The 17214-nt window shown below is 42.0% G+C and overlaps 1 protein-coding gene across 11 annotated transcripts in view; it reads left to right on the forward strand.

The window, feature by feature from the left end:
• FHOD3 (formin homology 2 domain containing 3) overlaps positions 1 to 17214 on the forward strand; it is a 468859-nt gene that overhangs the window by 352871 nt on the left and 98774 nt on the right. The gene's annotated exons all lie outside the window — the stretch shown is intronic.

A 17214-nucleotide genomic window follows, 5' to 3' on the forward strand; every position in this document is an offset into this window, starting at 1 on the left:
TTGGGAACAAGAACCAGGTCCCCTTCATTGTTGTGTCTCCCTTGGTACCTGGGGACTGACTATGGCAGAGCCACAGTAAACACTAGTTGCAGGATCAGGTGAATTACCCACTCATTGGTTGGGGAACAGTGTGGAGGTCCCTGAAGTTGACAGGTTATCAGGATGGGAAGTTTATAGGTTTCCAAAGCCTTGGGCTTTAGGGGAGATTCCCTTATGGGTCCTAAAGGGAAAACCCCAGTCTCTGTCCCCTTCCCATCCCCTGGAAACCCAGGTCCAGGTTTGAGCTGGAGGGTTAGGGGTGTAGGCTCTGGAAAGACTCTTGCCTGTGTCTCCTTCCCTGCTTGATCTGGCTGAGTGTCTCCTGGGGCCTGGGAAGCTGGGGGGGTGGGGGAGGGCATTGGGCGGGAGCATTAAAAGAGGCAGGATGGGGCTGGATCCCAGAGAGCCTTGAATGCCCTGGGGAGGAGGTGATGCTTCATCCTGAGACATCAGGGGCTGTTAGAGTTTTGAAGCAGCAGGTGGGGTGCTCTAATCTATCCATGAGTGGAGCCAGTGGGTCGAGGCTACAGGGACAGGGGCTGCTATCTCTGAGTCTGAGAGGGCTGACCATGCCTAAGAAGGGCAGCGGCCATGGGGCTTGAGAGGAGCAGTGAGTTGGGGCAAACTTGGAGGAAGGTGGGAGCAGGGGAAGCAGAATGAGTGAGGGTTCAGGCTTGCTCAAGCATGAGGATGTTAGAAACTAGGAACGGAGACAGAATTTACTGGGGAAAAAAAAAAGCAAATCACAGGTGGAGATGTTCAGCCTGGGGCATGCGAGTCATCAGGAGTCTGTATGACACCTGGGACACAGTGAGGGTCCCTGGGGATAGGTGGACTCAGTGGTCCTTGGCTTGAAGAAGTTACTTACATGAAATCCCTCCAGCCAGCCTGCATGCTGAGATCTGGCCACCAGAGAAGCCAGTAATGGAAGCCTTTCTCCCCCCTCCCCTCCTTTTTTTTTTTTATGTTTAGTTACTTTTGAGAGAGAGAGCATGCACAAGCGGGGAAGGGGCAAAGAAAGACAGACAGAATCCGAAACGGCCTCCAGGCTCTGAGCTGTCAGCACAAAGCCGGACACGGGGCTCAAACTCAGAAAGCATGAGATCATGACCTGAGATGAAGTCAGATGCTTAACCGACTGAGGCACCCAGGCACCCCAATGGTAGCCTTTCCTTTCCAATTCCCTCTTACAGCATACTCTGCTACAGAAAGTTCTCTACCTGAACCATCTGTTGTATCCACTAGCAAAGAAAGCTTCAGAGTTACTTGCTTTACATTCGCATGTTTTTTTCCCAATTATCACCATTTATAGCTTCACTAAACCATGTGACCAATCATTTGAAACATCAGATATGCAGTTTCATTATTGAGACCAGCAAGCCCTCCAGCCTGGCCACCCCACCACGTTTTACTCTGGCCTCGCTGGCTTATATTTATGATATAAAAAAAAAGAAAAAGAAGGAGGGGTCCCAACTCCAACTTATATTTGTATACATCACCCAAATGTACAATGTAAGTTGTATTTATTATAATATGTGGTTTTATACAGTTTAATTTTTTTCATTGTTGACAACTGAATTATTTGGATGTCACTCATCTATTTTCACATTTACAACAGTTTTCTGCCCTACTAAGGTGTGTGATTGTTTTTACTGAAGTATATACTCCAGTAATTTGTAAGATTGTTGAGATGTTTTATATACCTGTAATTCTTGAAACCAAAAAGAAAAACTCAGGAAAGGCATTAAAGTATTATGAACAATAGTGGCATTCTTGTAGTGAGAACCCACATTTTATTTTTCTTTTTTTAAAGCTTGATGCTATTTTTTTTTAAGTTTATTTATTTATTTTGAGAGAGGGGGAGAGAGAGAATCCCAAGCAGGCTCCACATTGTCAGCACGGAGCCTAATGTGGGGCTCGAACCTACGGAACCATGAGATCATGACCTGAGCCAAAACCAAAAGTAGGACGCTTAACTGACTGAGCCACCCAGGTGTCCCGAGAACCCACGTTTTCTGTTAACACACTCCTGAAAAATTAGATTCATGTCAGGGTGCCGTGCAGTACTGGAAAGATCTAGAACTCTTTTCCCTTGGTTTGGAAATAAGACTCACTTCCCTTAAGTCCTAGGAAAATCAGGCCAACTAAAACACCCCTTCGAGCAGGTCAGCCCACTTTGGAAATCCAACTAGCCATCATTGTGAGTTTAGGGTTTTCCATATTTTTCCCAAGCATGCTAGTATGTTGGATGTTAATCAAATTTAGAATGATAAATTGACCTAGAAAGGAAGAACTAAAGAAACAATATACAAAATTAAGTCAAGTCAAGGGTATTAAAATGAATCCATCCCCACATCTCCTATTATGACTTTGTTTATAGGGCTGTCGTTCAGAAACAATGTAACATTAATTTTCATGAAATTGGAAGTTGAGCTGTGCCAAAACAAAAGAAAATAAGAAATCCCGAACTATTTGCAAAGGCCCTCTGGGATACAAGATGCCACTGTTTAATGAAAGCAGACTTTCTAATTGTTTCAATTTTGAAACTGTGCTTTTTGAGTGGAAACATTCTCAATATTTTTAAAAGAAGAATTATAGGAATATTTGAACCGTTCATGTCGAATATTCAAATGAAACAAAGAAGCAAACAATAATTACACCACAGCACATGAGTCTGGGAAGCTGGGAAGGGCAGAGCCCGTCTCTTTCCATCCCTGCAGTGACATCTCCATCTTGTGGGCCTTTTCAGAAATGGCGCCAGATGCTTGTTCGGTGTGGTGACCGCAATTACTGAGCAATGACCGTGAGGGGATCAGACACAAGTCAAGTGCCTGGGGCTGAAGGTGCTTTGAGGCCATCAGTCTTGGCCTTGAGTCTGGGGAGTGCGCTGATAATGAGGCCCAGCTTGTACCATGAAAGGGGGTATTAGCAGGTGAACACAGTGAGTGCTCTGTGCGGAAAAGCACACTGGAAGAACCCCAGATCCAGATTTTAGGGACCAGGAAGGACTTCACTCATTGAGCTGAAACCCGAAGGATCAGTGTGTGCCTTAAGTATTGATTCTGTTCTGTCTTCCACTTACAACAGTACCGCTGGTTGTAAATGACACTGCTGTAAATGACAATACCCTGCCTGTTCTACAGGTTAATATCAAGAGTCTTCAGAAAAGTTTGATGGCGTGCCTGGGTGGCTCAGTTGGTTGAGTGTCCAACTTCGGCTCAGGCCATGATCTCACGGTTTGTGAGTTCGAGCCTCACATCGGACTCTCTGCTTTCAGCACAGAGCCCACTTCAGATCCTCTGTTCCCTTTTCTCTCTGCCCCTCCCCCACTTGTGAGTGCGCACATACTCTCCCTCAAAATAAACATTAATTTTTTTTTAATTTTTAAAAATTTAAATAAAAAGTGAAAAAAGGGGGGGGGGGTGCCTGGGTGGCTTAGTCTAAGGCTGGGTGTCCAACGTCATCTCAGGTCATGATCTCGTGGCTCGTGAGTTCGAGCCCCGTGCTGAGCTCTGTGCTGACAGCTCAGAGCCTGGAGCCTGCTTTAGATTCTGCGTGTGTGTCTCTCTCTCTCTGCCCTTCCCCCAGTCACATTCTGTGTCTATCTCTCAAAAATAAATAAACATTAAAAAAAATCTTTAAAAAAGTTGAAAAAGAAGAAACGCTTGGGAATTGTTTGCCCTGTTTCATGGCCCCAGAGAGAGTCTCCCTACTTTGTGGAGGACAGTAAACCCACATATGAGCAGTGGCACCTCTGTTGGGACAGTAAACCCACATATGAGCAGTGGCACCTCTGTTGGGAGTGATAATGGATAGTAAGGATGGGTAAAGGATGCAGCTTTGCATTTTATTTTTATATGGGCTTTGCATGTACACAGTAGAGCATTTAAAAGGTGAAGGGCTGTACAATGAAAGTGAAGCTCCCTCCCCAGAAGCGACGACTCCTAGCGATTTCTTGCGTGTATGTCCAGAGACATTTATGTTCACGTAAGCGTAGACATGTTTCATCTATCTTTACACACATGGTAATACCCTGCACAAAACTATTGTGCGTTCTGCTTTTTCACTTAAAACCTGCATCTGGGTTCTCTCCCCCTGCGGTACTTAGAGTTGTTGCGTTGTTTTTAATGTCTGCATCATACTTTTTTCTCTGGATGCTACTTCATATACCCAATTCTGTATTGATGGGCCCCAGTGTTTTGCTGTGACCAATGATACTGCAGCATAATTCTTTGTCCATGTGTCACTTTGCACACGTGTGGTTGTCCATAGGATAAGTTCCTAGAAATAGATCTAGTAAGTCAATTGTTTACGCATTTTAAATTTTGATTGACTTTTATCAAATTGCTTTTCATGAGGATTGTACCAGTTTTGATTGTGAGCCATGCTGAGTGAGAGAGCTCGTTGCCCACCCCCATGCAGAAGGACCATTCACAGTCTCAACCATTGGCCACCTGGTGGTGAAGAGTTCTCTGGTATTAAAATTTAAATGTGCACGTCCCTTATTAATATGGTTGAGCATGTTTTCCTATGTCCACAAGCATTTAATATTTCCTTTTCTGTGAAATTTTGGCTCATGGTCATTGAGTTCTTTTTCTTACTGAAGTGTAGAGGTTATTTATAAACTCTGATAAGAGTAGCAGTTATTTTCCTCAGTCATTAGTCTTTTATTTCATTTCTGGTGCTTTTGCCAGGCAGACAAATTTAAGTTTTACGAGTTAAATTTATTTATCTTTTTGTCTTCTGGTTTTGTGTTCCTCGTGAGGACACCTTTTCTCCCCTGTATGCTTCCAGAATTTCAAGCTGCAGTTTTCACATTGAAATATTTTATCTAGCTGGAAGTTATTTTGGCATATAGTGTAGGCAGAGATCCACCGTAAATGTTTTCACTTGTTTGCAGACCATTTATCGAATGAACAATCATGTCCCTACTGATTTGTCATGTACCTACAGGAATCCCGATTCACGTATGTGTCTGTGTTCAAACTGTTCCCTTAGGAGTGTGTCCCACCCCCTGGCTTCTGTGAGGCTGTCAGGAGCTCTCCTTCCTCCCAATTCTTGTCTTTATCATGCGGTCAGTAGTCTTTAAAGTAGGACTTTGTCATGTGCTACCTTGAAACAGTCCTGTTGTTTTTGTCTTCTGCTATTGTGCAGTTGTTTATGGTGATGGACAGTGCCAGAATAGAGGATGGGCAATATCTGGGGGAAGCTGGGACCCAGCAGCTAGGACTGGGAGGAGGGGAGCCTGCTCTGCTGAGCTGTGACTTCTGTCTGCCAAGTCAAGCTTCCCCTTGTGGGCTCTCCCTTCTTATGACCCCCTTCAACACCTGTCTCCACCACTGGGGCGGTAACTCCTCCCTCAGGATGAAGATGTCCGTTTCCATGCATTTCCTGCCTGTTTTCAGTTACTTCAGGTTTTGTATATATTACCTGCCTGGCAGGCCTTTTGACTATCGCCCTGAGTATAACTTGCTGGTACCTGTGTCTTCCTCATCCTAATCTCCTCCTCTGTGTGGGTTGTCTGTTGTGCATGGATCTTTGTGCTTGTCCTAGTCAGCTTTGGCTTGTCCTCTTGTCCTAGTCAGCTTTGGCTTTTATCATTTCTTGCCTTCGCTCGTATCTACGTGTGCCTCGAGGTTTTACTTGTTTGGATTTAAAACCATTGATTTTTCCAAATAGGTGATTCATATATTTTTCCGGGTCTCAAATACTTGCTGGCTGTGTTTCATCACTTGATCTACACCGTACTTCTTACAAAATTGTGTTGTGGAGTCAAGAGCACCATCGTGCAATGGAGCTCTAGTTAATTTTCTTTTTTAATTTTCAATTTAAATTGGTCGAAGTCGGTTTAAAAAGACACCTCAGACATCACTGAGAAAATTCTGAAGAGCATATAAAATAAGATCAAAGGCATGTTCTTTTTATGTGATCAAAATTAGTGGCACCCAGTGCCACAACCAGTGACAGGAAATAAAGGTACCAATGTGGACTGAGTCGCTACCATTCACAGCAGCTGTGTTCTCCTTTTACCTTGCCTGCTCCTTCCCACTTGCCTGCTGCTAGTTCCTGATACCAGTCTTGTTACACACAATGAGTTCCTGTAAGGCACAAAGTGGTTCTGATTAATCGATTGTGATTGCATCCAAAGTGCAGGAGGGGAGACGCGCTGGTCCGTTGACAGAGTGAGTATACGGTAGGTCTGGCTCCCCGATGGCATCTATCTGCTGTGACTCTGGGTGTGTGGGGACCTGGGTTCTACATCAGCCCTCTGTCCTGCGGGAGGACTCTGAGTCCTCAACAGACTCAAGGGACTCTTTCTCCCACGTGTGTTTTGGAGCTGACTCCTTACCATTCCTACCATAGATTTAGTTCAAGATCTATGTCATGCCTGGACTATCTATTGAGTGATACAGGTCTTTCTGAAATGTAGATCTGAGCGGATGACGTTTCCCACTTAGAAACCTTGAATGACTCCTCTGCCAACCAGTGAAGCCCAACTTGACTAACATCACCAAGAAGATCTCTCACATTTGGGTCCTGCAGGCACTTTCCAGCTTCATCAACCATCACATCCCCCAGCCTCACTGTCCTTTAACCCCATGGAGATGCCACTATGAACATACCAGACTCTCCTGGGGACTCTTCCTTCCGATTTGCTCTGTTCTTTGGCCAACCTCTCCTTTATTCATCCACTTGACTCCTTCTCGTCCTCTAAGAGCCACATAGATGACATCTGTCCTATAAAACTCCTCTGACTTCCTCAGACAGGATGAATTGTAACATCTTTGTGGGTTCATATGCTACCTCTGTTTCAGCTCTCAGCCCTTTGATGTGTTTGTCCTTTTGTTCCTAAAATGGGGTTCATCAATCTACAGTGGTCCGTGGTAGTAGGTTTGGGTCCCCCAAAGTCATGGGATCAAGATGGTTAACTTTCCTGGATTGGCTATTTTATTCAAAGATATGGGGGGAAATCTTTAAGACAAGCAGGACTGTGCCCTGTAGGATCTGTGTTCACATGACTCGTAAAAGTGAGTTTTTTCTTTCTGCAAGGAGACACTCTATGCTGTTTTCCTGTTCCTTCTCCTGTAGGGGGCATCTTTACTGCTTTGTCGCTGCTGTTGGGCAGCAGCCACTTCTGTGTCTCCCGCATGAGATTCTCCAGCCTCCTGTTCACCGCCCTGCCCCAAACCTCTTTGTCACATAAGCAGGCGAGCACATGCATGACCAGTTTGAATCTCCCAGAATCCTGTTTTCTTCCTTTGGAAAGTGGGATTGGAATACATTTTTTTTTTAATTACATAATTCTCTCATCCTTGTTTATATAAAAGGTAAACATAGCAACCTTAAGCGTATCTATTGTAATTCCACTGGGAAGTGAGAATAGTGCGTGTCACAGAGTTAGGTGAGCCCTAGAACAAGGAAGTGCAAAGGTCACTCATCAAACAATGCAGATGGAACACCTCCACCCACAGAGCTGTAGACACTCACAGGTATTCCATGCTGCAAGCGGAACCCCTGGGCCAACACCCTCGTGTGCGCCCTGTCCTAGTGGGTTAGCCCCTGATGGCTGGGTTTCTGGTTTCACACTAGCGTTGTTCAAAGATTACGGAGTGAAAAGGGGTAGGAACAAGGGAGAGATTCCTCATTCAGAAAATGTACTCCTGGGTCCCTTCTCCCATTTCTCCCACTCGTTTCCACACAGCCCAGCCAGGAATGAGTAAGTCTTACTATTATGGTGGGAGAGGCTGAGTTTCTTCCTGGGTTGATTTGAGAGAGAGAGAGAGAGAGTGAGTGAGCGTGTGTGTGTGTGTGTGTGTGTGTGTGTGTGTGTGTAGACAGCTAGATATTTAGATGGAATCCCCACCCTTTCACATTCTGTTCTTCTGCTGTGCCAGTGTAAAACCAAAATATCCAGCGACAGCTGGAAACCTAGCCTCTGGGGCTGTACACACTCATACACACATATAATGACTCCTATATTTCATTCGGTAAATATTTATTGGGTGCTCACCTTGTGCCACCTATGCTGCCATGAGAATCTGACGTTGATTTAATTAGACCGCCCCTGGCTTCACCTGGCTTACACTGTACTGGCAGAAACAGAAGATAAGCAAATCATCAGCAAATGGAGAGTTTCCGCTGCAGTAAATTTTGTGAAGAAAATGAAATTTCATAGAAGTAGAGAGAGAGGCCATCAAAGTCGAGAGCCTAGCATAGGTGTTCTATCCTCATGAGGGACACCTCTAATAAGAGGTCTGGGAAACTGAGTCACCAATGTAAGACATATTGCAACTTATCCCTAGGTTTGCCAGCTCTCGTGATGAGATGAGCAAGCCCACTTAGATGAGGGAGATTAAAAAAAAAAAATTGAGTGAGTCCATATTTTTCTTTAAAACATGATCCCGAGCTGGAAGACTATGTTTGGAAGAGATTTGGTGTTTAGAGAAGGAGTGGGCATGCATAGGAGGTGTGGGTTGGCCTGGACAGGAGAGGAAGAGAGAAGCTGGGAAGGATGAACCTTGGTCCGGGCCTGCAAGGCCAGGAAGCCATGACTCAGGAGGTGCTGGTGGCAGTCTGTGATTTGGAAGCTGCCCGAAGAATAGTTTAATCATGAAGCCATGCTGTGGTGGCCCGGGAACTGTGACAGGAGGATTGACCTCCTCGCTGGAGGACTCGCTTGGTCTTAGGTGGGTGGAAGGTAAGAACAAACTGGCAAGAACTGCTTGTGAGCCTGGGGTCAAGGCCTGCAGAAGGGGTCAGGGGACAGGTCGAAGCATGATGCCAGCTATGCCTAGGGGAATGGCACGTGCCCTGCACGTGAGTGAGTGCAGTCACGTGAGACTGCATGTGGGGCCAGTGTCCACAGCACACAATGTGAGCCGTGCTCTTGCCTCCTGTGGCTGGGAACCTCAGAGCTGCGCTGAAGCAGTGTGTGACAGTTGGGAGGAGAGAGAGCAGAAGGAAGCCTTAAACCCATGTCCCCCTCTTTGACGGCAGATGTCTCCGTGATTGTAGCCACGATGATGGAGAAAAGTTGCCTGGTTCTTAGGGCTGCCTCTGGGGCTTGCTCATTTCATCCTTGAGAGCTGGGATGTAGCCCTGGAGGGTGAAAGAAGATTCTGACATTTCCTCATTCCAGGGCAAGCAAATACTGCTTGGCACAACCCAGAGTTACCTCTTCTCCTGTGATCTTTAGATCGAGTGACCCCCGATTTTCACAGCTAGGTTGTAAGGACAACCTCATGGTTTTGCACCAATGAATTGCCCTTTTAGTACCATTCTTTGACCTCTGTATCTTATGTGAAATTAACTGCTTGTGAATTAAGTGATAATTTCAAATATCGGAGAATTTGTGAACTTAGTGTGACTTTTGTTACTATTTCACCAGAGATCATTTTTTTAAATAAAAAGTGTTGAAGATTTGCTTCTTTCACAAATAAGACTTTTACTTAACTCAAACTTACCAAGGGAGCATGTGTGTTTACACAGCTTTTCCAGTATAATTGACCTAAAAAAGTTGAGCAGAAGTTTTGACATATGTATAGGCAAATGAAGCCATTATCACAAGATAATGCAAATATCCATCACCCCAAACATTTTCTCATGCCCTTTTGTGCAAGGCTGCCCTTCCTCATCCTAGGCAACCACTGGTCTGCTTTCTGTCGTCATAGATTAGTTTACACTTTTTAGAGTTTTATATAAATGTAATCATACTATATGTACTCTTGGGGAGGGGTTGACTTCTTTCAAATAACATAATTGTTTTGAAATCCATTCATTCTGCTGTATGTTTCAATACTTCATTCCTTTTTATTGCTGACTAGTACTCCACCATACAAATATACCACAGTTTGTTTATCTGTTGATGGACATTTGAGTTGTTTCCAATTTTTGGCTATGAACATTTGCATACAAGTCTTAGTATGGAAATGTGCTTTCTTTTCTCTTGGATAAATACCTAGAAATGAAATTGCTGAGTCCTATGGTAGGTGCATGTTTACCTTTTTAAGAAATTGCCAAGCTGTCTTCCAGAATGGTCTTACACCAGAGTAATGCTGTCCTCATCAAATGAGATGAAGTGTATTCCTTTCTCTTTTATTTTCTGTAAGACATTGGTTAACACTGGGGCTCGGGCCAACAGGCTTGTTGAAATGCCCACCTCTACTGTGTCCTCAATGTAACTCTTCTGGCCTCAGTTTCTTCTTCTATAAAGAGGGGAATAGTAGAACTGAGTACAAGAGGTTGTAGGCATTAAAAGAATCATTTCATGTAGGGGCGCCTGGGTGGCTCAGTCGCTCGAGCATCCGACTTTGGTTCAGGTCATGATCTCACAGCTTGTGAGTTCAAGCCTCGCGTCGGGCTCTGTGCTGACAGCTCGGAGCCTGGAGCCTGCTTCGGGTTCTGTGTCTCCCTCTCTCTGCCCCTAACCCATTCTCATTCTGTCTCTGTCTCTCTCAAAAATAAATAAGCATTAAAAAAATTTTTAAAGAATCATTTCATGTAAAATAGTACCACACGGTATTGTCTCCGTAAGTGGTAACTGTGATTACCAAACACATTTCAGTGAAATGGAATTCTTGTTTCAGACATCTCGGTGAGGGAGGCTTTAACCAGATGGGTTTCTGGGGAAGCCCCTGGAGCCTGGTATGGTCAGGATTAAATATTGCAATTCTTCTCACTCAGAGTAGATCATCCGCTCCATTGCAAAATCTCTCTCTGGCTCCTCTCCACCTGCATTCTTACGTGGCTTCACTCGGCTGCAGCTGCCTCGGCTGTATCGTAGACGACTTCAGCTTTCCAGATGTGTTCCGGGGTGGCGCGCAGCCCTGGTGACTCACCCAGCTGGTAGCCATGGTGGGAACGTTCACGTCAATCCCCCGTCCCATTCTCGCCTCTCAGGCTGGGCACTGCCAGTGTCACATTCCAGATCTGGCCCTGATCCTGCAGCTTAGCCTTCCCTTGCATCCAGAGATTTTAGGCTCCCAGCATAAAATGAGATGTGTCATATACCCAGGATGGCCCAGGTGCCGTTCTTTTTTTTTTTAGTATATTTATTTATTTTGAGAGAGGGAGAGAGTGCGCATGAGCTGGGGTGGGGCAGAGGGGGGAGAGAGAGAATCTCAAGCAAGCTGTGCGGTCAGCACAGAGCTTGATGAGGGCCTCGATCTTGCAAACCGTGAGGTCATGACCTGAGCAGAAATCCAGAGTCAGACACCTAGCTGACTGAACCACCCAGGTGCTCCAGCCCAGATGCTGTTCTAAGCAAGCTCATACATAAACTCTCATGTTAACCTGATGGTGCTTCATAAGTTTCAAGTATTATTATCACTAATTACAAACAAGTAAACTAGGCTCACCGGGGTTCAGCGATTGGCCATGCTCTGGTTTTCTCTAAACCTTGTTGTGCTCATTCGTTTTTTGCCATAGCTGGTCCTCAGACCAGCCAAGATTAAACATGACAGCAACTTCCAATTGCTGTAAGGATTGTTCCTGAAAAACTTAATACGAAAGATAAAAATCTGTTAATGATGCCCTTATAAGGAGAATTTACCATACTAACTTGAATTTTGGTGTTTTTTTTTTTTTTTTAAGGTTGATTTGGGATTCCCTTTTGTATGGTTTGAGTGCATTCTGGCATTGATATTATGGGTTGAGCCCATTTCCAGAAACAGGACCACAGTTTACATTCTCACATGTTATATTCTCACAGTTTATATTCTCACATGTTGGGCTTCTCCAGAAAACCTAGGGAAATTTATTAATATGATGTTTATAGCCTTTTGTTTCCGGTATGATCAAAGTGACTTCTATTCATTTAGGACAGAAAAGCCCATGGGAGGTCTTTAAATTCTCCCTTCCTGCTACAGGGATCTGTGTTAGTGTGCTCAAGAGAATGGATCTTGAATTCCTCAAGGCATTTTGCTTCACGTCCAGAATAGAGGAACCACTCTGCTTTGCTTTGAGTTAGCTCACATTTCAGTTCTTTCAGAACTGAGGAACCAAGGAAGGAGACTTCCCGTGTTGTTAAGGCTGCTCATCAGTGCGTTTGCTGTTGCGTTCTGGCCAGCAAGTCAATATGAGATCTGTTCTTACGAGGTGGTCCAAGTGGGCACGGTCAAAATCTGCAGGAGGGAATGACATACCGACCTGACTAAACTGGACACACTACTTAATGTTCTCGAGTTCTAATACTACTTTAATTTTATTCAGGCTCCAATATTCACAATTTCCGTAAGGAAATGATGTTAATGTGTGGTTTAGAGAGGCTTCACTTTGACTTCATTAGCACAGCCACTAATGGCCCATTATTAAGTTACGTGTTAAGTCTTTCCTGAGATCAGAGCAAACATTTAGAAGAAACTAAAGTCAGAAGGATAAGGGGGAATGGCAAGGTCCTTATTCTGCTCTTCACCAAAGCATGAGCACAGACCACCAAGCATGCTCCTGTCTTTTGTTCTGGAAAGAGAACTCAGAAGGTAAAGATGCTAGCACTTGAGGAGACGACCGCACAGGGCAGGCTGGGAAGCTGGGCTGGATTCAAATTCCCCACATAGTCCTAAAATAATAACTCTCCTGTGTAGAATACCTTATGTTTTGTTTTAAAATTCTGGAGCTAGACTTAACTTTTGAGGTTCACCTAGCTCGGGGCTTCAAAGATACTTGATGTTAAAAGAGAAGTACTTTTGATTCTTTTTAAATAAATTTTGTTTAATGTTTATTATTGAGAGACACAGCATGACCATGGGAGGGGCAGAGAGAGCGGGAGAGACAGAATCCAAAGCAAGCTTTAGGCTCTGAGCTGTCAGTGCAGAGCACAACGCAGGGCTTGAACTCACAAACCGTGAGACTGTGACCTGAATCAAAGTTGAATGCTTAACCGACTGAGCCACCCAGGCGCCCCAAGAAGTATTTTTGATTCTTAAAGAGCAATAGAATAGCTTCAAAAATATATTCCAGGCTTACAGAAAATTTTAGGTAATGACAGAAAATTATGGAGCTATTGTATATAAAATTGAAGCCCTTGTCCCTTTGATTTATTTTCTTCCCCAGTGATGACCACCTGAAATTGGCTTTGTCATTTCCATATATGTTATTATATTCTTGCTAAATATAAACATACCCCTAAATAGTGTATGGTTTCGCTTGGCATGTATTTAAACTTCATAGAAATGAAAGTATATCGTTCATATTCTTCAGACTGCTTTTCGCTGTCAATATATTGTGCTTTTGAGAATCATCCATGTTAGTCCATTTCACTCTATTTTTTCACATGCGTAAAGTATTCTTTGTAAAAATATACCATATTTTTGTTTTCCTATATAGTTTCTAGTTATTAACCATTAACAGTGCAAAACAGCATAGCACATGGTATTCTCGTACATATCTGCCATCTTTAACATGCAAAAGTTACTCTGTAGTATAAACCTAGAAGTAGAATTGCTGGATTGTAGGATATGCACATCTTCAGTTATATTGAGTGCTTCTCCAAAATGATTATATCAACTTAGACCCCCAGAAGGTATGGAAGAGAGTTCTTGTTGTCTGGTTCTGTGCCGATGCTTTGGGTTATCAGGCATTAGTTTTGGTCAATCTGCAATCTGAGACGTTTGAAATAATATTTCACTATGGGTTTAACTTGTATTCTTTTTCCCTGATTTCTAGTGAAGATGGGCATCACTTATATATCTGTTGGCCATTTAATTCTCTTCTTCAGCAAAATGCCCATTATCTTTTGCTCATTTTTCCACTGAGTGGTTTCTTTTTTTCTAATGTGGAGTGGTTCTTTTTGTTATATGTATACTAATCCTTGTGGTTTATATGTGTTATAAGTAGCTCCTAAGTGGTGGCTTCTCTTTATTCTTAACTTCTGTACTCTCTTAAGTGCATACAGATTTTAAATTTTAATATATGTAAATGTATCAAGTTTTTCCTTTTTGATGGCACTTTTTTTGTTTCTGGTATAAAAATTCTTTCCCGAGATAAATATTGCAAAGTTTTTACTTTTTACATTTTCCAATCCCAGAATTTTTCTTTGTGTTTGGTATGTGGAAGGCCTCACTGTATTTTGTTGTATGTGGTTAATAATCCTCTCAGTACCAATTGTTAAATAGTCCATCAGTTCCCCGCTGATTGATCAATTCTAACATTAAGATGCACTTAATGTTCCAGCATTGAGTAATGTTTACCATAGTTTAAAAAAATATGTTGGCTAAATACCCATTGTCAGGTTAAGAACACTCTCTCCAGTTCTATGCTTGCTAAAGTTTTGTTTTTTTTTTTAACAACGAATGAGTATTGTATTTAAAGCTTTTTCTGCATCTATGGAGGTAGTCATGGTTTTTCTCCTATAACCTATTAATGTGGTAAATTACATTCATTGATGTATTCATCTTAAACATCCTTGGATTCATTGGACAAACAGCATGATTTTATTTCAGATTTTGCAGTGGTGTTCATATTTGCAATCAGTATATAACTTTCTATCCTCATACTGTTCTTGTTTAGTTTTTGTGTCAGACTACTACTAATCACATAAAATGAGCTGGGGAACTTTTATATTCTCTGAAACTTTGTATATGATTAAGATGAATTCTTCTTTGATTATTTGGAAGAAATCACCTTTAAAAATATGAGCCTCGTGGGGTTTTTGTTTTTGTTTTGGTGTGTATGGATATATCTGTAATTAATTGATTCAATATCTTAAAGGTTAATAGAGCTCTAAAATGTCTATTTCTTCCTCAGTGATTTCAATCATTTTTAGAAAAACATCCATTTCTTCAAAGTTTCCAAATGTATTGTCATAGAAATTTCTCATTTTCTCGTAATTATTTTTGTCTCTTGTTATGTTCGTATTTGTATCTATGCCATTCTTGAAAATTGCTTATTAGTAGCTTTTTTCTTAAACAGTTTTGACAGAATGTATTATTATTTTTAAAAATTATAAGCCAGCTTTGGTTTTTTAAATTTTCTCTATATTTTTCTATTTCATTCATGTTTGTTCTTATCTTTATTTAATTTATTTTGCCTTATTTGAATTTATTCTGTTGTTGCTTTTCAAACTGTTGAGTTGACCACTCATTATTTTTTACTTCTTTTCTAATACAAACACTTCAGGTGATAAATTTCCTTCTAAATACTACTGTAGAAGTATTCTATAAATCTTGATATATATCGTATTCATTATAGTACCCTTTGGATCATTTATAATTTTCTGTATTTTTCTTCTTTGGCTTGAACTGTTTAGAAGTGTTCACAGTTTTCCAATTATATCAATTTTTAAAGTTTATCTTATTCCAGCTCATTTACATTGTTGAGAGGGTAGCCCATATGAAACCAATTTTTGGCATTTATTTATGAGCTTTGTGGCAGGATTGGTGGTCTCTGTGTTTGAGAAGAATGTGTTTTCTCCACTTTGGGATAGTAGGTATATATGCTCATTTGTTAAACTTATTAATCAGGTTGAAACAATCTGTTATGTCCGTAACAATTTGTCAGTCACTGCGTGAGAGGTACAGTAAACCTGAACACTCTATGGATTAGATTTAGCCTCATATGACAGAAAAAAATAAATAACAGCTTAAGAAAGATAGTCTAGATTTCATTTATATGAAGGAGAACTCACATTCTATCCATGCCCAAGTGTCCAGGGCTGATGAAGTAGTTCCCGAGAGAGCCTGGAATATGGGATTTGGTTACTCCCTTCCTGTAGCCGGCAGGAATGGTGGCTTCTTCCCTCTGCTTCTGACTGACAGCCAGAGGCAGCTCCATGTTGCTAAGGAGGATAACTGTGGGACTTATGGCCGAATGTGAGTGATACCAGAGTCCCATCTTTCTCCCGCACTAAGGAACCTTGTGTTCCCCACCAGGCAGGCATATTTTCACTGGATTCAAGTAGGATTTCATCCCACCTATATTTCAGCAATATTTATATCTTAGTTTTAGAATTTTTTCAACAAATGAAGGCCTCATTGTCCATACAGATTTGTCCAGAGGTCCAACAGACCCCTCTTCCCAGTGAACTCCCTTTTGTATTTTTCATGAGTTTACATAATTTTTTCTTTTCCCACCCATTCTTGTGACTTAACATTTCCTGTGATTCCCACCACCCTGATCCCTCACTGAGGCCTCTCGCAGCCAGTTGTCCCCATAATGCCATCTTCAGTGAACACTCCATATTGAGTGGTATCACCAGCAGTCAAGTCCTTTGAACATGCTGTATGTTCTTGGATGCTTCTTGACGTAGAATAAGATTTCTTTATTTTCAGTCAGATTTCAGACCAGTATTGTGTCTTTTTTTCTTCATCTGTTATCTTAACACCTGTTTTAAGATGACACAGTTATTTTGAGGAGGTATATCAAGAAGCTGGTATATGGTAAAATATTTTTAGCATATGTAAAATAGAAAACAGTTCTAGATTGAATGTTGATTCTATAACGTCTTTCCATAGATCAAGTTTAAAATGCGTGTGTATCTCCAAACTGGTGCAGCCACTCTGGAAAACAGTATGGCCTGTCCCTCAAAAAATTAAAAATAGAACTTCCCTACAACCCAGCTATTGCACTACTAGGTATTTAACCAAAGGATACCAAAATGCTGATTCGAAGGAGCACATGCACCCCAGTGTTTATACAGCACTATTGACAATAGCCAAATTATGGAAAGAGTCCAAATGTCCATTGACTGATGAATGGATAAAGATGTGATGTGTGTGTATAATATAATATACATAATGTGTGTGTATAGGTGTGTATATTGTGTGTGTGTGTGTATATATGTCTATATACACACATATATATAATGGAATATTTTTGGTGATCAAAAAGAATGAAATCTTGTCATTTGCAATAACGTGGGTGGAACTAGAGTATCTTATGCTAAGCGAAATAAGTCAGAGAAAGACAAATATCATATGATTTCACTCATGTGAAATTTAAGAAAACATGAACATAGGGGAAGGGGAGCAAAAATAAGATAAAAACAGAGAGGGAGGCAAACCATAAGAGACTCTTAAATACAGAGAACAAACTGGGGGTTGCTGGAGGGGAGGTGGATTGGGGGATGTGTTAAATGGGTGATGGGAATTAAGGAAGGCACTTGGGATGAGCACTGGGTGTTGTATGTAAGTGATGAATCGCTAAATTCTACTCCTGAAGTCATGATTACACCGTATGTTA

This window comes from Acinonyx jubatus, chromosome D3 (genome assembly GCF_027475565.1).
Source record: "Acinonyx jubatus isolate Ajub_Pintada_27869175 chromosome D3, VMU_Ajub_asm_v1.0, whole genome shotgun sequence".
In the NCBI taxonomy this organism is placed as follows: Eukaryota; Metazoa; Chordata; class Mammalia; order Carnivora; family Felidae; genus Acinonyx; species Acinonyx jubatus.